This window comes from Zalophus californianus, chromosome 3, assembly GCF_009762305.2.
Source record: "Zalophus californianus isolate mZalCal1 chromosome 3, mZalCal1.pri.v2, whole genome shotgun sequence".
NCBI classification, from domain to species: domain Eukaryota; kingdom Metazoa; phylum Chordata; class Mammalia; order Carnivora; family Otariidae; genus Zalophus; species Zalophus californianus.
The window spans coordinates 47,760,335-47,786,828 of NC_045597.1; the positions used below are offsets into that span (position 1 = coordinate 47,760,335).

The 26,494-nt window shown below is 33.7% G+C and overlaps 1 long non-coding RNA gene across 1 annotated transcript in view; it reads right to left on the bottom strand.

Annotated features, from left to right (window-relative positions):
- Positions 1-8,344: 8,344 nt before the first annotated feature.
- The window catches only part of LOC113919294, a 49,674-nt gene continuing 31,524 nt past the window's right edge, over positions 8,345-26,494 (bottom strand). Inside the window, exons 2-4 of the long non-coding RNA XR_003518944.2 lie at positions 13,463-13,566; positions 9,918-10,089; positions 8,345-8,428 (exon numbers count right to left, since the gene is read on the bottom strand). This is a non-coding gene — a long non-coding RNA (uncharacterized LOC113919294). The remainder of the gene's footprint in view (positions 8,429-9,917; positions 10,090-13,462; positions 13,567-26,494) is intronic.

Here is a 26,494-nt window from a genome sequence, read left to right on the forward strand (position 1 = left end):
TGGAAATAGAGCAGATCATATGAAAGAGAGAATTAGTGAGCTTGAAGATCAAAATATAAAAAATGATTCAGGTGGAAAAGGAGAGATAACTAAAATTTTTAAAAGGTGAAGAAATCCTACAAGAACTATCTGACTCCATTAGAGAATCCAACATAAAAATAATGGGCATCCCAGAAAGAGAAATGAGGGAGGAGAGGGCAGAGAGCGTATTTAAAGAAATAATAGCTGAAACTTTCCCAAGCCTCGGAAAGGAACTGGATATATAAGACCAAAAAGCCAATAGAACACCTCATTATCTCAATGCACAGGGACCTTCTCCAGTTTTATATTAAAACTGTCAAAAACCAGTGATCAAGAATTTTAAAGGTAGTCAGGGAAAAGAAGACAGTAACCTACAAAGGTACCCCCATTAAGCTATCAGCAGACTTCTCAGCAGAAACTCTACAAAGTGGCATAGAGTGGAATGACCTATTCAAAATATTGAAAGATTTAAAAAGCCAGCCGAGAAGAGTACTCTATCTGCAAAGTTATTTTTCAGATATGAAGAAGAAATAAAGGCTTTCCCAGACAAACAAAAGCTAAGGGAGTTCACCACTACTAGTCCTGGCTTACAAGAATGTTGAAAGGAGCCCTTTTAGCTGAAGCAAAAAAGACAGAGGAACACAAAATTCAGATTAATATGAGAGTCAGTCAGAATTAAAATAAGTCTTTTTAAAGTAGTATATTAAACTTTTAACTATAACCTAAAGGTTAAAATAAATGAGCATTAAAAATAACTACCTATCACAACTTGGTAATGAAAGCATAGCATAAAATGAGATAATTTGTGACATCAAAAATATAAAAGAGGAAGAATATAAGGATGGGACTTTTATAGATGAATGCAGATAAATTGCCATCAGCAGAAAAAAGACTATCTATGAAATGTTTCATGTAAACCTCATGGTAGCCATAAAAGCGAAATCTAGAGCAGAGACACAAAACATAAAAAAGGGGAGACTGAACAAGTCTCAACTTACAAAGCTAGACAAAAACAGAAGGAAAAAGAAATGATGGAGAGACAAAATAACCAGAAGTCAAAAGTTAAAATAGCAGTATAAATCGTGACATATTAATAATCACCCTAAATATAAATGGATTGAACTCACCAATCAAAAGGCATGGAATGGCTGGATGGATAAAAAAAAAATGAAACCCAACTCTCTGCTGCCTACAAGAGATTCATTTCGGGTCCAAAGACACTCATAAATCAAAGTGAAAGGATGGAAGGTGATATTCCAAGCAAAAAGAAATGAAAAAAAGGCAGGTATAGCAATACTTGTATCAAGGACTTATATCAAGCCTAAAAAGGTAACAGACAAAGGAGGTCATTATATGATAAAGAGATCTGTACATCAAGAAGATATAACAATCCTAAATATGTATGCTCCCAACACCCAAGCACTGAAGTATATTAAGCAATTAATAACAGAACTTAAGGGAGAAATAGACAACAATACAATAATTGTAGGGGACTTCAATACTTCACCTTTAGCGATAGATAGATCGTACAGACAGATAATCAAAAAGGAAACATTGGAATTGAAATACACTTTAGAACAAATGGACTTAATAGACAAATACAGAAGTTTCCATCCAACAGCAGCAGAATACACATTCTTCTCAAGTGCAAATGGAACATTCTCCAGGATAGATCATATAATAGGACACAAAGCAAATCTCAGCAAATTTAAGAAGATTGGAATGACACCAACTGTCTTCTCTGACCACAATGTTATGAAACTTAGTAATCAACAGTAAGAGGACTTGGAAGTGAGCAGATTTACAAATATGTAGAAACTAAACAACACACTTCTAGACAGTCATTGGGTCAAAAAGTCAAAAGGGAAGTAAAAAAAAATCTCAAATGAAAATGGAAATACAACATGTCCTATATTGTGGGTTGCAACAAAAGCTGTTCTGAGAGGAACGTTTGTAGCAATAAATGCATATATTAAGACATTAGAAAAAAATCTAAAAACTTAATTTTATACTTCAAGGAACTCAAAAAAGAAAAAACTAAGTCCAAAGGAAAGACAGAATAATTAAAATGGAAGTAAATGAAATACCAGAAAAAATAAAAAGGATCAGCAAAAGAAAACATCCTTTGAGAATATAAAATTGACAAATCTTTAACTAGATTAAGAAAAAAGAAAACTCATATGATCCAGCAATTCCAACTCTGGATATATACCCAAAGAAAATGAAAACAGCAAAATATATGCACACCCATATTTGCTGGAGCATTATTCACAATAGCCAAGTTATTGAAACAGTTCAAATGCCCATCAATAGATGAAGGGATAAAAAACATGTGGTTCATATACACAATGGCATATCATTCAGCCATGTGAAAGAAAGACATGCTCCCATTTGCAACAACATGGATGGACATTAAGCACGTTATGCTAAGTGAGGGAAGTTGGACAGAGAACAAGTACTATATGACATCACTTAAATGTGGAATCTAAAAAAAGTTAAACCTGTAACAAACAGAGTGGTGGATACCAGAGGATGGAGGGAGAAGGAGGAGAAGAGTGATAATATTTAAGGGTAGATGCTTGTAATGAGTAGTAAATAAGCCATAGGGAACCAAAGCACAATATAGTAAATATAGATTATAATAGTGTACTATAATTATGTAACCTGGTAAATGTTGCTACATTGGCAGTCATATTATAGTATATAATGGTATCAAAGTAACACATAGTACTTACACAATGTTGCCTGTCAAATTTATTCAACAAAAATTTCTTCTAATTCTGTCTTACTGCTCAATTAAAATATATCTTATTTTAGCTGGGAAGAATGTATACATAGGTTGTATATAAGAATATACAGTTTATTAATTTTTTTTCTTTCTTTACTATAGTCTTACGAAGACCCTATATTTTCCTAATCCTTATCACTCACAATTTAGGTAACAAATAAGCTTTTCTTGACCAAAGATGGAAGTGCTGACTGTTATGTAAATTATCTCCACTAGTTTTTCTATGGTATTTATTTCTCTCAAGGTATTAATTGTGTATCATATTACTCTCCTTTTGTTTTATCCTTGATGGCTTTTAAATCAGATTATTCTATTGGTTAAATGATTTTTCTTCTTTTAATTTTTTTTCCTAGTTATTTGGATGTTCTACGTGTGATATTTCCCTCCTTTCTTTTACCTCGATTTTTTTTCCCTTTTTTTAGCACATACTTACTTTAGGAGTTAAGTATGCCACAATCCTGATTAATAACTTAAAGATAAGCTTAAGATAAATTTGTGATGCCCTGATTATGGGATTTAGGTCTTAGGTATTGTTGTGAAATTATTGCTGGTATAAACCAATGTCCTCAATTTCTAAAGACATTTGTGAATTTTAGAAATCTCATTGAGATAATCTCAAATTCATCCCTTGCCCCCATGTTCACAATTAAATTTGTTTTCTTATATCAATATTTAAGTTGAATACTTATAATTCAGTGCAATTTTAATTAGGATTTTTAGAACAGTATTCCCTGTTTTTATTTTATTTATTATAGTTTTTTTATTATGTTAGTCATCATACAGTACATCATTAGTTTTTGATGTAGTGTTCCATGATTCATTGTTTGCATATAGCACCCAGTGCTCCATGCAACACGTGCCCTCCTTAATACCCATCACCAGGCTAACCCATCCCCCCACCCCCTCCTCTCTAAAATCCTCAGTTTGTTTCCCAGAGTCCTTAGTCTCTCATGGTTCATCTCCCCCTCTGATTTCCCCCCCTTCATTTTTCCCTTCCTTCTCCTATGTTTTTAATTATCAGATGTCATCCATATACATTAGCTATGAATAATTGTGAAGAACTACCTTGCCTATCCCATTAGAATCTATTAAATTTTCATATCAAGTTCCAGCAAACTCATCTGAAGTTGAGGATGAGGATTGAATTAAGATATCTACATGAGTGTTAAGATATAACTATATCTTTATATATGTTCTAGATTGTATTATTGGTCAAAAATATTTGTTTCCCTTTCCTCCTGGACCCTCTCCTGCAGTAGGGTTTTACTTCCCGCCCCACTGACATAAGGCTTGACTGTGCAACTTGCTTTGTTAATTGGAATGTGTGTGCCATTTCCAGGTACATTATGTTATGTGACCAGGGTTTTGTTTGCTTGCTTGGTTTTTTTTGGTTCTGTTTTCACACTCAAGACACAGGCTTGATCAAGAAAGGAGCTACTTATTCCATGTTTTAGGCTGGTTAAATTTATATCAATTTAATTTGATGAATGTAAAAATTTATGGAAAATGGAAACATTGGGGTGCATGGTGGTTCAGTCAGTTAAGTGTCTGCCTTTGGCTCTGGTCATGATCCCAGGGTCTTGGGATCAAGCCCCCACAGTCTGGCTGCGAGCTCAGCAGCTCAGCTGGGAGTCTGTTTCTGTCTCTGCCCTTCCCCCACACCCCTCCCTCTGCTCGTGTTCTCTCTGAAATAAATAAATAAAATCTTAAAAAAAGAAAATGGAAACATTGCTGAAGGCAAATTTGATTATATAGTTTGTATGTAGTTTGCTGTTCATTTTCCCCCAAATTGCTTAAAACTGTTAGGTTTGGAAGTGTTGGCATTTATATGATTTAAATCAATTATGCAATGTATGAATTATTTAAGATAATTATATTTGGAAAAATTATAAAAATATTAAAAGCAAGTATTTTATTTGTTGATTAATTCAGTTGCCTTTTTATTAGATTTTATTTTAATATAGAATTAAGACCTGAGCTAATCTTTAATAATTACCTTATTTTATTAGAAAAAAATATACTTGCTACATTGTTTTCCATAGTATTTACTCTTAAATTTAATGCCAGACCATCTCTTATGGGGAAACATAGATGGGTAATGTCTTTGTGCTCTTTTGACTCAAGAGAATAAGCCAGGGTTGTAGGAGTTGCCTCCCCATCATAGACATCCCACAAGATCCTGCACTGAAAAAAAAAAAAAAAATGACCTTTTGTGTGGACCCAGAATACTTTTCCCTTCCTGAACACAAATCCCTCCACATCTGTTCAACCAACTCTGCTCCAGGTTAAAAAAAAAAAAAAAAAAAGTATTGATGAATTGCAAGTCTTGTTTCACATTCTGTTATTCCTGGCAGCAAATTCCTTTTTCTGTAAGATGCAAACCCAAAAGCCATTTTTAGTTCTCTGTCTTTTGTTTCATGAAATCTTCCCTATAAATACAAGCTACAAAGCATTGTCAAGATTTTCTTTTAAATTATAGAGTTCTTATTATTTAAATATAAATTAAGATATATTTTTAAGTGCCAATGCTATTTTTAAATTAATGTAAGAACCTGGTGGAAGATGGGGACAAAAGGAAAGAAAACTCTTATAAGAGGGTCACCTTCACTGATATTGGCAAATCCCAGTGTTTCCTGTCTGAAAGATGATTCATGGAATGTATTGAGGTTGCTTTCCTTTGGAAGAGTGCATTCTTAAAGTGTAAGCAATACATAATACAAAGCAGCTTCAGTGTTTTTAGTACATTCAATAAATAAATCTCTTGCCCATTTTGAAAAATATTTTTTTTCTGAATTGTTTACATTGACTCTCTCCTTAGCTTTGTTTTCCATTGAAATAAAAAGTTTGTACTATCTCCTGCCAAATGACTTAGTTTAGAAGATTTATAGCATTTAATATCATTTAAATTTTTTAGCCTAAATATGATCATAAGCTTTCTTTCTCAAAAGATATCAATATAAAATCTGAGTTGAAAAACTTGGTATGTGCTTCACCTTTGATACAATAATATAATCAGTGAATATTAAATATAATTCAATCTAATAATGATCAATTACTTTAAAGTATTTTCCAGTATTGATTATTCAATATATACATGAGTACCTTTAATGATGCACCTCATAAATAATATATTTATCTTTAGGCTACTTTGATGAATGAGAAGTTATTTCTCCTGCGATTGAAAGCATGTGTCTCAATGATTGATTCACACTGATTCTAATTATTTTTATATATCAATACCATATATAAAATGTGATTTTTTTTCCATTTGAAAATCCTTTAAATGTTTTTGAATACCTGGTATATATTCCATAGGCTTTTCTGTTTCAAAGTTAAACATGTCTTGATCTTTTTAACAATTACATTTTGAATGTTTTCTAGTAACTGTCACATTAGGTTATATTCTTTTGAATGTTTGTCTGCTTGGTGTAGCCCTCTACATTGCCCTTCAGGTGTATAACAATAATCAAAATGTGCTACAGCCAGTGTGGAGTATATTTAAATGTAACAATTTGGTATCCTAGGGGACTTTTCCTACTACAGCAGCTTAGAATTGTATAAAATTTTTGGATGGCCATATCCAACTGTGATGCCAATTAAGCTCATTTTTACCTTTATGATTATTTTTAGTTGTCATGGATTCTCCAATACAATACACCTATGATAGCATTCATTTGATGAGCATACCCTCACTACCAAAGGTTATTTGCTCAATGTCTGCTCACCCCTTGGCTTTGAGTCTTTAGACTGTAACCTGGAGAAATTCTGTCTGCAGCTTTCTCATCTTTATTCCGTTGTCATTTTTACTCGATTCTTGTTAATGTGGTAGCAGGGGCAGAGGAATGGGGCATTCTCTATAGTTGTGATTAAGCCTCAGTCTCAGCAGGTACTATGTCCTTGAGTCTTGAGGTATAACCTAAGAAAGTTTTCTTGCCCTTCTAAAACTATAGCTCTGGACCCGGCATGTATTACTGCTTTCTTTCAGGGTTAGTTCCTGTTTTTGTTTCTTTTCCCCCTGTTCCCTTTGCCTCTACAGCTTAAACATTTTGTTTGGGGAAGAAAGGAAAGGGCTGGTCTGTGCAGAATTTCAGCAATATCCACTGTTTCCCTGCCCCAGCCAGCATCAAGTTCTCACACTAAGTCACACATGCCTTCAGCAATTCATTAAAATTTTTCAACTCTTTTTTTTTTAAAGATTTTTATTTATTTATTTGACAGAGACATAGCGGCGAGAGAGGGAACACAAGCAAGGGGAGTGGGAGAGGGAGAAGCAGGCTTCCCGCTGAGCAGGGAGCCCAATGCGGGGCTCGATTGATCCCAGGACCCTGGGATCATGACCTGAGCCAAAGGCAGATGCCTAACAACTGAGCCACCCAGGCGCCCCTCAACTCTGTCTTTTAACTGGCTTATATGGCACATGGCCATATGTACCCTAGCTAAGCAAATGTGTGTTCTGCTTCTGCCTGAAAGTGCCTATCTCTCCCAAGTTTTCGAGTTATATGGTTTGCCTGAAACCTCAGTTCTCTGGTAGGTTAGGAAAAAAAAAAAATCATTAATTTGCAATTTGTCCATCTTTCTCTTTATTGTAAGGATGAGAGCTACATTCTTTCTAGCTTGCTACATCTGAGGTAATGTTCAGAGATGTCTTATAGGGTATCTTCTTAGGATTTTTTATTTGCCCCATTTAATTAATAACCTGTACAATACACTAGTCAGCTTTTGATTTTTTTTTCAGTCCATGCACTACTAGCAATTTATTATTTTTTTCTAAGCTCCTCTTTCGTTGGGCCAATTTTAAACCTAGTCACATGAGTATGTAGTAGACAGGTAAAAGCCTAGGACCAATCTTATATTGCATCTATAGAAAACTTTGAGTGAGTTGGCCATGTGACTTAGTACCTACAGTAGAAGACTTTCATTTCCAGCTTAGGCTCAACCACACCCTATTTGCCACACTCCCTCCTCTCTATACACTTATAGGAGTGTCCAAGAGCCAACCAAAACTTTGGAAAGTTATATTGATTGTGAGTTCATTTTTTTTTTCCCCTGAAAAGATGACTTGCCATTGTGTAGTCCTTTGGTTTCTGGGGTATAATTAGCTTAGGGTCTAGCTGGCTAGTTTTCCCCTTTCATTATCTGCTCTGCCCTCTTCCTGGGTTCATACTGTTTGTTTATCCCTCCTGATTTGGGGATTTATATTTTCCTACTATAAACTGTTGACGTGGGCAAAGCTAGGGATAGGAAAGGGCACTGTTAGAAACTCTCTTGCTTTCTTTCTATGTTTCTTTATACCAACCACATCTTTCCATCTACCACCACCACCAGACACACACACACACACACACACACACACACACACACACACACACACACACACACACACACAAATTCTCAAGTCTAATTTTCCTCCCCTGTGGTAAATCTGGTCTATTATATTTCCTAATTGAGTTGTGAGTAGAGAGTCTTCAGCCGATGCTAATGTGCCATCCTGTAGGGAAGAATTGTTCTAGGATTACATCTTCTTTCCAGAGAGGACCACAAATGCTTGAAATTTCTTTAATCTGTTTGAATATCTCTGGGAAACTCTCCTTTCTTTGCTGCTACACTCCATTTGAAAATCTGTAACATAGATTTTAGACAACCTATATGAATTTTAAATTTCATGAAGTAATTCATAATGCTTTTGGATCAGAATCACTGAATGCCCAAATGTTGAGTTAACCAGAAGTAGACTTTGGCATAGCAAATAGAAATCATGACAGGTCATGGAGAAGGCTCAAGGGGCTGAGTGTAAGATACATAACACAAGGTTGATACTTACGGTGCAGGCTACTCAAACATATTTTCCTAAATTCTGATTTTTTTAAGTATGATAGTTTCCTAAAACTAGGACATATATTCATATTAGAAACCTAAATTTTGTATTATTCTTTCTGATAAAGTCAGGAGTATGATTTTCCTTACTTTCCAAAGCCTGTAAATATTATTTGCCATTTTAAATAATTGTTTTGCCACTGTCCAAAGGGACTATGGAAAAAAATATGTATTTGGGTTTGCAGACAGTTTTCTTATTATGTGGAATTTCACGTATGCTTCATAGTTAAAATTATAAATAATATTAAAGTTTTACACATTTTAAAGATGCTTGAAATAGGGTTTTTTGGATAATAAAATAAGCATAAGTTTTAATAGTTTTCTCACTAGACTCTATGCTCTCTGCTTTGCCTAACATTATCACTATTCTGTTTCTACTTCCCAACATATAGTAGGATTTCAATAAATATTTGTTGGGTAAATAAAATATTGGTGACAAATTAAGGCTGCTATCATCTACATTCTTCATTTTCAAAGGTGTTTTCTCATATGAATACATTTATTTCAGTTGAGATTATGGTGCTACTTCTTATTACCTAGCTTAAACATATTCTTTCAAGTTTTTTAAATTATATTTTCTTTTTATTTTTTTTAGGCACATGATAAAGAGAAATGAAGTTTCTGGAATATCATACTTAGAATAAGAACATATAAGAGAATTTATCTTAGCTTAATTTTATTCTGATGGAATCTTTTATTAAACACATATATTTTTAGTTTATTTTCTTATAACAAATCAATTTCCATTCTTGGTAGTTTATAAAAACACTCTTTTGCTGATATCCATTTGTTAGAATAAGCAATCTAATTATTTTCAAAAGACCACCTACACATTAAAATCCTATTTAAAAAGATGTCTATTTGATTTGATGTGAAAATATAACAATATTTAATATCTACACAAGGATAGATATTCAAAAATGTCATATGTGTTTCAGAATATTGTTAACTTGTATCTGGAGAGAGGGCATATTTTATGTGTCTAACAACAAACATATATTTAAAGAAGTTACTTTGTGAGGGGATCTGGATAGATGGGAGGTTGTTGGGCTCTATTACATTCCAGAGTTCAACTTTCATCCTAAAAGATAAAATAAATGGAGACAAACCTGTTAATTTTAATGAAATTACAGCATCCATTCAGATATTGAAGTGTGAGATTTATTTAAGGGATCTTTGACTAGAAGATGAGAGGGAAACGTTAAATTATTTTACCAACTCATGGCTTACTTACCTTAATAAAATGTGGTTGAGGGATTCTTCGTTTTAAAGATAAGGAAACTAAAGTACAGAAAGAGAGAAGCTCAGCAATGTTCTGCTTTACTTTTTACCCATTCTTTCTGCTTTAGTGTATCCCTGGTTTGGTCTGGAACACCAGAAGAGTTATGGTCACTGATTGGCTCCACCTGGGAAGAAAAAAAAATGAGCTAGACATTGTGAGAACTGGGGCTTGTTCTTTTCTAAATACAGTATACCTGTTGTGGTTGGTTATCCAGTAACTAGTTGATTAAAAAGAGTGTTTTTCAAAATATTCTGATTAGGATTTATTTTTATATGTCAAACATCTTTGCTCTTTGTCTTATTGCTATGAAAAATCTGTTTTTAAGAATACGAAACCAAATCACTAAATTCTACACCTGAAACTAATATTAAACTGTATTATCCAGTGAACTAACTGGAATTTAAATAAAAACTCGAAAAAATAAAAAAATACTAACCCGACATTATTCTGATAAAACTGCATATTATAATTCAGTAACCTATAGCATCACTTCAAGAAAGAAAACTAATTCCCTTAACACGTTTTATTAAAAGACAAATATTTTTCAAGAAATGAGTGTTGCATGCCACATAGATAACATATTACTGTTGTACCTTCTGAAATTGTGATCACCAAAGAAAACCCTTGGTCGTGAGGAAGACAATAAACTTTACTTCCCGCCCCCCTACAATTCTGTACATTACTCAGTGCTTATCGTAAGTGTACTCTTTAATCCCCATCACTTATTTACCCATTCTTGCCCCCAACCACCACCGCCACCTCATCATCTGGTAACCATCAGTTTGCTTTCTATAGTTAAGAATCTGTTTCTTGGTTTCTCTCTCTCTCTCTCTATTTGTTTTGTTTCTTAAATTCCACACAAGTGAAATCGTATGGTATTTGTCTTTCTCTGGCTGACTTATTTCACTTAGCATTATACTCCCTAGATCCATCCATGTTGTTTGCTCATTTTATGGCTGAATAATATTCCATTGTATACATACCACATTTTCTTTACCCATTTATCTGTCAGTGGGTACCTGGACTGCTTCCATATCTTTACTATTGTAAATAATGCTGCAATAAACATAGGGTTGCACGTACCCTTTGAATTAGTGTTTTTGTGTTCTTTGGATAAATATCCATTAGTACAATTACTGGATCATATGGTAGTTTTATTTTTAACATTTTGAGGAACCTCCATACTGTTTTCCACAGTGACTACACCAGTTCGCATTCTCACCAACAGTGCAAAAGGGCTCCTTTTTCTTCATATCCTCATCAACACTTGTTGTTTATTGTGTTTTTTATTTTAGCCATTCTGACCAATGTAAGGTGATATCTCATTGTGATTTTGATTTGCATTTTCCCGATGATGAGTGATGGTGAGCATCTTTTCATGTATCTGTTGCCCATCTGTATGTCTTTTCTTGGAGAAGTGTCTGTTCGTGTCTGTTCATGTCTGTTCATGTTCATGTCCATTTTAAAATTGGATTATGTGTTTTTTGGGTGTTGAGTTATATCAGTTTTTCATATATTTTGGATAGTAACCCCTTATCAGATACTTAATTTGCAAATATCTCCCATTTGGTAGGTTATTTTCTAGTTTTGATGACTATTTCCTTTGCTTTGGAGAGCTTTTTATTTTGATGAAGTACCAATAGTTTATTTTTGCTTTTGTTTCTCTTGCCTCAGGAGACATATCTAGAAATATGATGCTACAGTGGATCTCAAAGAAATTACTGCCTGTGCTCTTTTCTAAGATTTCTATAATCCCAGCTCTCACATTTAGGTCCCTAATCCACTTTGAGTTTATATTTCTGTCCGGTGTAAGAAAGTGGTCCAGTTTCATTCTTTTGCATGTAACTGTCCAGCAGTTTTCCCAACATTTGTTGAAGGTACAGTCTTTTTTCCCATCACACATTCTTGCCTCCTTTGTTGAAGAATAATTGAGCATATAATTGTGGGTTTATTTATGGATTTTCTATTCTGTTCCACTGATCTATGTGTCTATTATTGTGCCAGTATCATACTGTTTTGATTACTACAGCTTTGTAATGTAACTTGATGTCTGGAATTGTGACACCTCCAGTTTTTGTTTTTCTTTTCCCAGATTGCTTTGGCTAATCAGGGTCTTTTGTGGTTCTATACAAATTTTAGGATTGTTTGTTCTACTTCTGTGAAAAATGCTGTTGGTATTTTGATAGGCATTAAATTAAATATGTAGATTGGGGTAGCATGGACATTTTAACAGTATTTGTTCTTCCAATTCATGAGCATGAAATACCTTTCTATTTCTTTGTGCCATCCATCTTTGATTTCTTTCCTCAGTATTTCCTATTTTATACAGTACAGGTCTTTCATCTCTTTATTTCCAGGTATTTTATTGGTTTTGGTGCAGTTGTAGATAGGTTTTCTTAGTTTCTCTTTCTGCTGCTTCATTATTAGTGGATAGAAATGCAACAGATTTCTGTATCGATTTTGTATCCCGTGACTTTACTGAATTCATTTATCAGTTCTAGTAGTTTTTGGTAGCAACTTTAGGCTTTTCTAAATATAGTATCATATCACCTGCAAATAGTGAAACTTTTACTTCTTCCTTATCAATTTGGATGCCTTTTATTTCTTTTTGTTGTCTGATTGGTGTGGCTAAGACTTCCAGTACTGTGTTGAATAAAACTGGTGAGAGTGGACATCCCTGTCTTATTCCTGATCTTAGGGGAAAAGCTCTCAGCTTTTCTCCTTTGAGTATGATGTTAACTGTGGATTTTTCATATAAGGACTTTATTATGTTGAAGTATATTCCTCCCCGAACCTATTTTGTTGAGGGTTTTTTTTTTTATCATGAATGGATGTTGTACTTTGTCAAATGCTTTTTCTGTGTCTATTGAAATCATCATATGTTTTTTTATCATTTTTCTTAATGATGTGATGTATTGAACTATTATTTTTAAGTATAATTATTCATATTACATTTCACACTTAGAAATTATATTTGTAAAATATATATATATCAATATGTGAATCTTTTCCTTTCAATAGAGGTTATAAACTAGCTACTCTCAATAAAGGGGGTCTCAGGTTTACTAATGAAACATTTAAAGGGTACCATGCCTATCACCTAAACCCACAGCTATTGATTTTGTACTTATTGGGTTGTATGTTTTAAAGCTTCCAAAGGTGATTCCATGTATAGCCAAGATTGAGAAATACATCTGCAGAGGTTTCCTTACAAAAGAGAACATTCCTTTATCTGTCCTTTTATTTCTATTCTCTCCTTCTCCAAATTTTCCTTCCACTGTCTTTCTACCTGACTAGCTGTGAGAATGCAGAATGTCCCAGAATTGTCACAAACATCAAAAACATGTAACATGTCACTCCTGCTACAGCAGATTTCCAGAACACATGGGTGACTTTGAGTTGTGCCATACAAAAAAAACACAAATATAATTGCCATCAAGACATTCACATAGTGCCATAATTCAGGGTTCTTTCAGATAATTCATTGTCTAACTCACCTATTAGTATCTCAAGATTTTCCTTGGCTCTTTCAATATTTCACTTTATCTTCTAACAGCAGTTGTGAAACAATCTTTAGGCCTTTGTATGCTGTGGATCAGCACTGCAGGAATATTATTGAAGAGAGTACATTAACATTTTCAGAAGAGTAATACATTTCATTTTACTCCAAAAAGTGCTAAAGAAATGGTGGAATTGTATAGCTTCTTGATCATTGGTCATTTCTGTTTGGCGTATCAATGTATGTAGTCAAAACTGAATACATTATACTTAGTTCTCAACTGAGAAGCTCTCTTCACAGTAAATGATTCTACTGTTAAACCTATTTTCAAAGTGGTAATAAAATAGAAATCATCAGTTATTTCTCCTTCTGCCCTTACTAGTACACTATTCAGATACCAAATACTGACATTTCTATTTCCTAAGCATCTAACAAATTCCTCTGTAGTCATCCTTCTAGTAAAGGCAATGATCAGATCATCTCTTGCCTGAACTAGTACAACAGATTATTTTAAACGGCTTATTCATTTTGCACACTGTAGTAGGATCATCTCTTAAAAAAATGTCTACACTGCTTTAATTCTTTCATTGGATTCCCATTGTCCTAAGAATAAAGCAACCTGCCTTGCTGGGCCTTACATCATGGGTCTTTGCTTTTCCCTCCAACCTCATCTCTTGACTTCTCTCAGTCATATATTCAATGCCCATAAACTCTAAACCTCAGATATATTGAACTATTTTTGCTCACCAAAATCACCTGCCTTGTCTTCCTTTTAGGCTTTTGATTTTGTCCAAAATTGAGTCTGTCACTTTATTCTCCCACTATCTGCCCTTCACATTTCTCACTTTCTCTGAGCAACTCTTATCTTCTAAGTCTCTCCCTTAAACAGTGCTTCCTCTGGAACACTTTTCTGGCCCTGAGACTAAGTTCATTCTACCTATTTTTTTTTTTTTTTTGCTTTTGTCTCATTCAATATTTCCTCTATCACAATGCTTATCAGATCTTAGTATAATTATCTGTTTTAATTATCTTTCTGTTTGCCCAAATTCTATTAGAGGACCATATCTATGTTTTTTTACAACTGAATTCAAAGGATTTTACCAAAAAATAGGCACCAAATTCACATGTATTTAAAAAATGGAATAAAATCCAAAGTCACCAAAATGAAATATTGAATGTTTCATTTGAAAGATTCAAGTAAAAATAGAGAAATTTTGTAAACTGGAAAGAAAATATGATATTGGACCTGGGAAAGCTATGGGGAGTATTTATAAGCATATCAGAGTTTTGTTGTACTAGTAGGCACCAGGGATCATGCTTAAACTATTCATTTTATACACACACACACACACACACACACACACACACACACACACATATACACACACACATATATATACACACACACACACTTTTATATATATATATATAAAATGAATATAAATAAAAATATATATATACTTTTTATTTTTCTCTAAAACAAGACAAATGGAAGGCCTTTGGGTAGCAATTTTTAAGTGACTCCTGTGCCTGGCAGCTTTTTGATTAACATAATCACATTGCTTTGAGACAAGTGGTTGTGGAATACTGTGGCACATAGAGGTCAACGGGCAGTTCCACAGCATATAAATTGGTGTAGTATAGGAGGTTATAACGAATGTGCTTTCATAATTAACAAAAAAATGAAAGAGTACAAAAATGCCATGTATCACTTTTATTAGGATTAGATTCCAAGCTCAGGAACATAAAGTGGTGCTAGGACAAGGCGTCCTTAAAGTCTTTCAACTTTGTGTGTTAACTGATCAGATGTTCTTAGACATCATTTTTTTTAATATAATTGTGTATAATTGCTGGTAGATATTTGTCCAAGATTCTAGAAAAATTATGGCTTTCTTCATACACGTTGGAGCCTGTACTTTTTGCACTTGCTGCTTGGAATGGTACTCTGCCTGCCTTTTTGGTATCAGCTATTCACTACTCAGTAATCATTACAAAGTCTTCTTTGTGAGGTTTTCCTTGATAGACCCTTCTCTTAAAAAATACCGTGATTAAAAAATTTAATATGGTTAATACAGTTTGATATAGTTTTACAGTTTTAATATGACAACATATATAGGCTGGCCTTATTGTGTGTCAGGTACTTTTAGAAGAACTCAAGACAGTAGTGTTACTACTCTAATTTTACTGATTTATAATTGAGAAATATTTAAGAATGGTAATTATCAAAATAAATCCTGAATCATATCTATAAGATATATGAGAAGCACTTGTCATTATAATTTGATTACTGCATAATATTGATACAACAGGAACCTAAAGTTTCATATGATGGCAGAAATAAATCAAGCTAGTAGGTTATGTGCCATTACCATCTTGATCAATAATATTCATTTAAAGATGTGTAATTTTATGAAAAGAGTGGTTAAGTTACTCACCAACCTCTGCCAATTTTGTTAACTAGTGTTTTTTAGGCTTTAAAGCCAGGTCACATATTGTTCGAATTGAGCAATTATTTATTAGCTATTATTTAACTTATATCAGCACTTAGACAGTAACAAAACACCAGTAAAACTTTTTTTTTACCTGTAGTCAATCATTGTGATTGACATATTACACTGAAATGATGACTTGTATATGCATTAATGTTATAGTAGCTATGACATTACATTATCAATGATAAAATAGTAAAACCTCCACCAAATCATTTTACTTCTTTGGTTTATTTGTACCAATCATTGTGCTGAAAACAGTCGAAGAGAGTCTATAGACACAGCCTGTAGTATATTTTCTTTCTTTAAGAAATATCTAAAAGCCTCGTGAACATTTTTCAAATATACATTTAAAGGGAACTCCAAATTATATATCTGTTTTAGTATCTATTGCTGCATAACAAATTACTCCATAATTTGATGTTTTAATCAGCACTGTTTATTATCTCACATTTTCTGGACATAAGGAATCAGTGTATAGTTTAGCTATCTCCTCTAACTTTGAGTCTTTCACAAGATTCAGTCAAGGGACCAGCTAGGGTTACAGTTTTATATGCAGGCAGGAAAGGATCCGTTTCCAAGTTCATTCACATGGCCCGTGGCAGGATTCACTTCATCAGTGCTGTTGGCCATAGGTCACTCTTGGATCTTTGCCACATAGGTCATTCTGTAGGGCAACTAACAACATGGCAATTGGCTTCATTGAAAGAAGCAAGTAAGAGAAGTTGAAGAGAGTATGTACCAGCTAAAAGTGTGTCACAGCCATTTATTTTTTAAGTAAGAAAAAACATTTTACTGTGGTAAAAACACTTAACATGAGATTAAGCCTCTTAACAATTTTTAAGTATATAGTGCAATTAAGCTGATCCTAGGTGCAATGCTGTACAACAGATCTCTAAAGCTTCCTCATCTTGCTCAACTGAAATTTTGTGCCAGTTGTTAGGTAACTTTCCATTTCCTCCTCCACCCAGTCCCTAGTAACCACATTCCACTCTGCGATTCTATGAATTTGACTATTTTAGACACATTATATAAGTGGAATTATACAGTATTTGTCTCTCTGTGATTGATTTATTTCGTTAGATTAAGATCTTCAAGCGTCATCCATGTTGTTGTGTATTGCAAAATTTCCTTCTTTTTTTTTTTAAGGCCAAATAATATTCCATTGTATGTATAAGCCACATTTTCTTTATCCATTCATCTTTTGAGGGATAGTAGGTGGTTTCTATAACTTGGCTATTGTGAATGTTGCTGTAATGGACATAAGAGTGGTAATGTCTCTTTCAAATTCTGATTTCAGTTCTTTTGGATAAATACCCAGAAATGGGCTGACTATGTTATATGGTTTTTCCGGTTTTAATTTTTTGAGGAATATCCATTCTGTTTTCCATAGTGACTGTACCATTTTGCATTCTCAATAGTGTGCAAGGGTTCTAATTGCTCCACATATTTGTCAATACTTATCTTTATATACAATAGTCATCCTGACAGGTTTTAGTAAATTTAAGGAGATGAAAGACTCATATACTAAAACATCCTAAAATGCATAGAACAGACCACAGGAGCATCCCTAGCTTCTTCCCATTAGATACCAGGAGTACAACCCTTATAGTGATAAAAAATGTCTCTAGACACTCTCCTGGAAAGCAAAATCATCTCCAGTTAAGAACCACTGGTTTAAATTATTTATTACACATGAATTTTTACCATATAGCTATACAATTCTATTACTATGTAGCTGTATAATTATATTATTTTTATGATATTATGTATGGTTTTCAATTATCTACTGAGACACTGGAAAAAAAAAAGGATATGAGCTCCAAAAAAATGAAAAAAACAAAACAAAAAAAACCTTAGAGAGGGATCAGATCAGACAAGTAAGTGGAGTAGAGTTTGACAAGCCCCAGGTAGCATGAGTTATTGAAAAGCTCTTGTGGAGATGTCTACCTATTTAGTTTCTAGGTTGTGTGAAATTCCAGTGATTCTGGTTATTTGCTTTATATATATATTTATATCTTTGGTTTAAAGATATCCAGGGAATCTTTTCCAAAGCACAAATAACTTTGTGAATAAAAATACATGAATGACTTTTAAATATTGTTTTATAACAATCTCTTCAAGTTTGACTGTCAAATGTCATATTCATCTGTTTATAGGCTATGAATAGTACATTGAGGAATGCTGAGTGTGAGGGAATTCAGATATAACTTGAAATTTTAAGTCACTAATGTGGAGGACAGAGAGAGAAAGTTACGGAAAATAAATTTACAGAAATAGCATATTGGCCATCTTGAGGGAAGGGTGCTAGTTATAATTACAGATCTGCTTAATACTGCTTTTTGGAGAGAAATCTGACTTCAGAAAATATTTTAATAAGGCATGGTTTTTAAATTAGTCCATTCAATCAAATGTCATAATGTTTGTGAAATCTTCTCTTTTCAAAATTGAAATATGTGCCTATATAAGAGTTGATGATAATGCAAATAGTGAAAATGTCACAGCTAAAGCAGTTTTTACTAGTAATTTACTGTGTAGGTGTGAGAAGATGTTATTAAGATTTACCAAATATGTGTTGTAGCTGGTATCTATAATAAAATTGCCTTGCCTATTGAAATGGCCTAATTCTGAAGCAATGAGAATAAAAGAGGAAAGGAGATTAATAAATGCCTTTTTTGGGGGATGTGGATTATATAAATTGTTAAAAATATTAAGCCTTCAAGATCCATCATCTTAGGACATCATGAAGGTTGCTTCCAGGCCTTGGCCATCAATCTGTACATGAACATGATAGACACAAATGGGAAATGTAAATTTTACTTTCTGCCTTGCCTGAGACAAAATATGCTTTTGTTCTAGTCAAATCCATCTTTTTTCACTTTTTCTCATATTTTTTAAGCAAATTCTTTCTTTGCCTTAGCCTTTAATGGTTGTCACCAATTTCTTTAGTCTTTAAATTATTTCAAATTTTAGTATATGTGCTGCCAAAGTGAGCACTTTTAAATTCTTATGATTCTATTATACTCTCCCAGAAAAGTGGTTAATCTCCCAGAGCTCCTCTTTTAAAAACACTTTCTCTGTATCACAAAATATTTTTTATCTATTTATTTATTTAACTGATTGTAAACTGCATTCAGTGTGCTTTGGTCAGTACAGTTGAGAATGCGAAAATCAGTAAGACATAGTTTCTGTTTTCAGTAAACTATGGACAAATAGATTTGTATACTGACAATCATAATACAAGTCAGGATATACTTGTTTAATTGTTATAAAAAAGTGAAGACAAAGTGGCACATTAACAATACATCTGGTTGGTGGCATACAGGAAGGAGGAGTTTGCCTTTGAGATGGGCTGTGCTTAGTAGTTATTATTTAATCAGGAAGATGTAAGGGGATTATCATTACCAGCAGAATTATGAGCACAAATAAAGGTGTGTGTGTTCAGATAATGGTAAATTCCAGGAGGGGTAGTAGTGAAAGGATTGGTTGAGAAAGGCAAGTTCCACGAATATCCTGAAGGACCATGAAAGTCAATGGAACAGTCTATTCATATTTCAGTGTTTTTAATTGCTGTGAACCCAATCTTCACCCTTTTCCTTTGAATATAATTTGTAATACCCCCTTACTCTCTACAAGAACTCCTAGAACTGCCATGATGAAGTACCACAGCCTGAGTGGCTGAGAACAAAAGAAATTTATTATTTTACAGCTCTGTAGGCTAGAAGTCTAAAATCAAGGTATCAGCAGGGCCAATGCTCCCTCCGAAGGGTCTAGGGAACATTTTTTTTTTCTTCTCTTCCTGTCTTCTGGAGGTTGCTGACAATCTTCAGTTTTCCTTTAGTTGGTGGCAGCATAATTCCAGTTTCTACTTCTGTCTTCATGTGGCCTTCTTCCCTATGTATCTGTGTATCTGTGTATGTGAATTTCCTTCTTCTTTCTGTTATTAAAGCATCAGTCATTGGATTTGGGACGCACCCTAATGCAGTATGACTCCATCTAAACTTGATTACATTGGCAAAGATCCTATTTCCAGGTAAACATTCACAGGTACCTGGGATTAGAACTTCAACATATCTTTTCAGGGGACACAATTCAACCCACATTTCTCTTAAAATTAATTTAAGTATGGTATAGCCTATTATACATAAAATTTACCAAATATATATAACACCTTAACAATATAAAGGACTCCATATAAATACTTCATAGTAAATATGTTTTAATATGTTTAGGTACTACTAAACTAAAATATATAATGAACTAGTCAAATACTTACACTTGCAGATAGAATCACCATGTGAGAATAAAAAAAAACATATTTTAATATCGGTGATCCAGTACCATAGCAACATTACTATTAGTAGGCTGATTTTCATAAATAATGAATCACTCTGTTTAAGACCTGATCAGAATGAAAAACAACTGCGCCCCCGTTCACAAGACACTTGGATTTTGGAATTAAGTTTATAGTAAAACATTTGAAAACATTTCATGTTTGTATATAAAACAAAGTTGATTTCTATGCTCAGATAGTAACAAACTAGTTTTTCATTTATATGAATAGACAAAATAGGACATATGACAGAGCAATGGAAAATGCAAAATAATTATTTTGTATATGTATCAGTCCCATGCCTAACAGTAGAGCAAGCATCTCTAGCCCCACCCACTAAAAGCCTAAAATGCCTGCAGAACCCCATTTTGTGAACATGGGAATAGCCTCCCTCTATAAAACATAGCTTGGGGTAGTGTAGTTCCTGCAGACCCACAGTCATAATTCTAAAACTATCCCTAATCAAAGGTATTTGACCCACAGAATTTGGCCTCTTTATAATCTGCCTCTATGTAAGTTAACACACACACACACTCACTATATGTGTGTGTGTGTGTGTGTATAAATAAGTTTTATAGTTTACTCAAGATATCGACTGCATTATGTGCTAGATACTAAATTATGCCTTGGGGACAAAATGACAACCAAGAAAGGTAAAAACTGCTTCCTAATTGAAAATAATAAATCCATCATTGAATTATGTATGTCCTTATTTAATATATGTTTTAGCCAAAAAATATCTCAAATCATATATATAATGCATACATATGTGTGTGTGTATATATATATATTCCTTTATGTATATGTATTTGTTGCAAACATATGCACATACAGAGTTAAGACTAGAATCAAGAATACCAAAAGATTAATTGTAGTTACATATTTTTTCTATTATGAATTTTATTGCTTATTTATCATTTTCTGGAATTTTTGTATAATTACAAGTAAAATCACAATAACTCTATTTTGTAACTGAGAAATAACATGTAACCAGAAATAAGTCAACTGATAGTTGACTTATATGTTACTCTTTTCACCTTCTGAATTATGTAATTTTTGTCCTCTACTGTTAGGGAAACTGAAATGTATAGAAAAAAGAAGTGGATTTTTGCCATCCTGGTACATTTCAGACATCATTTTGGATTGATTAAAGTGTATTTCAGGATATGCTACTCTGCAAGAAACTTTCAGATCACACCATATAGGCAGACACCGGGGCAGGCTATATGTAAAGCCAGATGATATCTCTGGTTCTAGTCTCCGTTCCTTATTCATCGTAACTTCACAAAGAATTGAAGATTCACATGAGGAACAGATTGCAAACATAAAACCCCTACACGTGTGCTTGATGAATAATACAAAATGGAGGAAGGCCAGATGCTGGAGCTATGCTGTTGCAGAACAGGTGGCACTATGCCCATGACACACACATGAGAATAGAATCAATAATGCTTTTAGTGTAGGGACAGAGCTGTACTGTGCTTAAGAAGTATAATGGACATATGTTACTGAGTGAAATGCCTCGAAAGTAAAATGAAAGGACCGGTCTTCAGTTAATTATAGTCTCTTCCTCCTCTTCATTTTATTACGAGGTTATTCCAAGTTCTATATTCCCATGTAGAGAGTGAGGATATTTGTGATTTAGGATTCACTGGAGATATTCCTTATAGTGCCTCAGAAACCTATTACCTTATAGCCAGGAAATATAGTAGTGGAATTTATTTTTCAGAAAGTTAAACATTAATTCTTTCACAAGAATAAGTATGACTTAACATAGGGAATACAAGGTTTCTGCTACAAATATAGAGACAATGCAATAAAAAGGATAAATATGAATAATTTTATATTACTTTCTCATTTTTAAATTCAGTGGGAGACTTTTTTTTTTTTTCCTGGTTACCATTAGGTGGATTTTGCCCTTGAGATAAAGTAAAGTGGGAAAGAAGAAAAATATCCAGACGTACACTTTGGATGTCTTTTGGTGTTGACAGGGAATTTTACTTTTAGACTTTGATCCTCAATTACCAGCAACACTTTCTATAGTACCAATTTGCCTAGACTCTCTTATTTAAGGAACACCTTACTCTATTTAAAAAATGGTTTTGAATTTGTAGCCTAAAGTAATTTGTTTGCAAAGTAAATGTGGTTAAACTCATTACATGAAAAGCTATTAATATTTTTTAAATAAAAACAAAAATTCAGCAAATTTTTAACTTATTCCATACTACCATCAAATATTTAAAAAGACCTTTAAATAGCTTTAAACATGGTCTTCATTAGCTCAGGGATCTGATTAAACAAAATCTTTTTAAATTGGACATAGGAATGTTTTATCAGCTAAAGAAAGAATCTGTAAAGCAAATCACCCATGCTAACAAAGAGGTAATTAAGAACTACACTGGTGTTAATGGAGTTCTCTGAAAGACATGTCTAGAATAGGAAGTGATAGAAGACCATTAGCTAGTGAATATGTGGGAGAGGTCTGAAGAAACCAAGTAGGCTAACTAGAACTTGCAAAGGGCACCATAAATCAGAAACCCTACGCCTGTTACCCTTACTCAATAAATTTGTGACTTTGGATTTATTGAGAACTGATGAGCTCTTTTCCTTTCACCTGGAAAAAGAAAAAGAAAGGTACAAGGTAATATAGTTGAAAGTGTTTAAGGAATAAAAAAAAAATGATGCAAGTAGATATTTTAAAACATTGACATAACAGCAATTTATTTTAGGCAGTCAGAAACACAAGAGTAAAATTATCAATGGCAAACATTCTTATCTGTTTTTTTCCCCCCTTTGGGTTGATGTTCTATAGGGAATATATCAAATTGTGTGAGAATGAACCCTTCCCAACTCCCTGCCAAATGGGAAAATGTGCCTTTAAGAAAATGTTGATACAACTTTGGAATTCTTTTATTTGCATTATTTACCAATCAAACAAAAGAAGTTCTTGACCTAATTCAGTTTAAGGTATAGTTATTTACACTCTGATTTCCAGATGCATGTAACCTAGAAGTTAGATATAAATAGCTATTCATTTAGAAACTGAATGAAAGCTATAATGCATGAATTTAAACAAATGCTCTTAAAATTTGGAATTAGACATACATCATATTTTACCAAGGTCAAACTTTAATTTTTCCATAAAACAAGCTCTCACAACAAACAAGGGACATGGGAAACTGAAAATTAATCATGGATATCATCAATATTCAAGGAATTTAACTTCAAAGTTAAGATGATGATGGTATAGACAAGGAGTACTGTTAAAGAATACTTTTCTGTATGGTAGATATGACAAGTTCTGATCCCACATGTAAGTTCAACCTAACAAGAAAAAGCTGGACAGACTGAAAAATTAAAAAAACTCTTCTTGGATCCAAAAGAGTGCGGGAGGCGAACACAACGGCAACCGCTGTCATTGGAGAGGCAGGCAGGCAAAGGGAGGGGGTTGTGATTTACCAGAACAGAAACTCATAAACGTAAACCACCTTGGGAACCAGTGACAGGGCAGGAAGACCTGAGCTCTAATTGTCAAATTGCTGGACACTCAGTGTGAACAAGTCTGAGAGTTTAAACTCCAGGGAAATCCAGTGGGGCACCATAATGTGAGATTTACCTCCAGGAGTTTGAACCAGGTTCCCATTGTAAATATCAGAGAAAAATCCTCTTGTGCTTCTACAAGGAAAGGGGAAAAGGAACCATTCTGAATAGCATTCTCTTCTTCTTAACAAGGCCTGCCCTCAGGGCAAACTGGTTAAATAGAACCTAACCTACTGGGGTATTATGAGAGACCAAATGAAGTAGGGAATGGGAAATACCCAACCCCAGCCCACTCTAGCCATCCTGTCCCACTAAGGTGGGGGAGGGAAAAAAAAAAAAAAAAACCTTCAAAATACTTGTGAAGTTCACAGTAGAGGCACAGGCTAACTAAAAGACCTAATTATAGGACTATACAGATCTCTGCCTCTCCCCCAACACCTCACCACCACATTACTAAAGGCTTATTTACAGGAGCTCCTTTTACTCAGTATATCATGTCTGACTATCAAGAAAAACTTACAAGGCATACCAAAAGAAGGCAACCCCCTCCCCACACATACAATTTGAAGAGACAAAGCAAGCATCAGAACAAAACATGGCAGGAAATGTTGGGATTTATCAGACCAAAAATTTAAAACAATGATGATTAATATGCAAAGGGCTCTAATGTATAAAGTGGGCAGCATGCAATAACAGAAAGCAATGTAAGCAGAGAGATGGAAATCCTAAGAAAGAACCCAAGAAAATATTAGAGATAAAAATACACTGTGACAGAAAGGAAGAATGCGTTTGATGGGCTTATTAGTAGACAGGATACAGCTGAGGAAAGGATTTCTGAACTAGATATTTCAATAGAATCCTGGAAAACCAAAAAGCAAAGAGAACAAAGACTGAAAGAAAAAAGAAAAACCAAAAACAAAACAGAAAGGAATATCCAAGGTTAGTGGGACAACTACAAAAGATGTAACAGACCTGTAGTGGGAATACCAGAAGAAAAAGAAAGAAACAGAAGAAATATTTGAAACAATAATAACTATGAATTGATTGAAATTGTCAGACACCAAACCACAGATGCAGAAAACTTAGAATAAACAAACAGAATAAATGCCAACAAAGCTATACCTCAGCATATCATTTTCAGAATACAGAAAATCAAAGATTAGGGAAAACTCCTGAAAGAAGCCAGAGATTAAAAACAAAAACAAAAAAAAACACCTTACTTATGGAGGAACAAAGATAAAAATTACATCCAACTTCTTTCCAGAAACCAAGTAAGCAAGAAGAGAGAGGAGTGAAATATTTAAAGTGTTCAGAGAAAAAAAACCCTACACGTAGAATTCTGTACCCTGTGAAGTTACCCTTCCAAAGTGAAGAAGAAATAGACTTTCTCAGACAAACAAAAATTGATGGAATTGTTGCCAGTAGACCTGTCTTGCAAAAAATGTTAGAAGTTCTACAGAGAGAAGGAAAATGATACAGGTCAGAAACTCAGTTCTACATAAGGAAAGGAAGAGCATCAAAGAAGAAATAAGTGATGGTAAACCAAAAAGCTTTTATGTTTCTTTACTTAATTGATCTAACAGATAATAGTTTGTCCAAAATAATAATAGCACCAATGTATTCTATTATGTATGCTTATGTATGTATTGTATGTACATGTTTATATGTGTTATATATAAATGAATGACGGCAATGATACAAGAAAGGCAAGGGGAATATTAGAACTATGTTGTTATCATAAGGTACCCACACTCCTAGTGAAGTAGTATAGCACTATTTGAATGTGCAGTGACAGATACCAGAATCTTAGTTCCAGAGAAACTTCTTGGCAATGGCAGCGTGAATTAACATGAACACACCTCATGCAAGCAGAGATCAACTCCAAGAATCAATATCCACTCTACCGCTCTAGATCTCAGACCTGAACACTAGTCCAAGTGTGGGAAATGGAGAGAAAAACCAAGACTCAAACAGAAGGTAGGGAGAGGGAGGGATTATATTCTGTGTGAATTAGAGATTATATTTGCAGTTTTATATCCCTGCATGCATTCAGGGGCTCAGTTCATTCCCGAGAACCACGACAGTAAGATGAGGCCAGTTGACTAGATCTCTCTCTTAAAGCTATAATCTGAAGATCAGGGATCCTCAAAGCCCATGTTCTTTGCTTGACATTAACTTTTTGGTATGTGCTTTGCTACTACCCACAAAGTTAATAATTAACCACATGGATACCTCAAGTAGAATGCATATACTATGGGGAAAAAATGCAAGGTGGACTGTCAAAAACAATATAATTTGTTATTGATTTTCTAAACAGTCACTTTGGCACACGTGGAGAATGAATAAATTAATAAAATTGGAATTTTATATAATTTTGCCTTTAAAAAAAGAAATATAAAGGATACCTTACCTGTAGTTATTACCAAAAAAGTCCTCCAAATTGCTTTTTGGGGTTATTTAGTGAGAAAATGTAATCAACTGAATAGCTGACATTTTAAACAAATTTTCCTAGATTATGTGGTATGGAAATTAACACACACTCATTGTAAATAAATTTCAAAATATGAAAACCCAAATAATTGAATAATTGTAGCTTTAGAATGTGTAGATACTATTGTTATTTTGTTATAAATACAAATTTTTATATACATTATACAGAAAATACTTA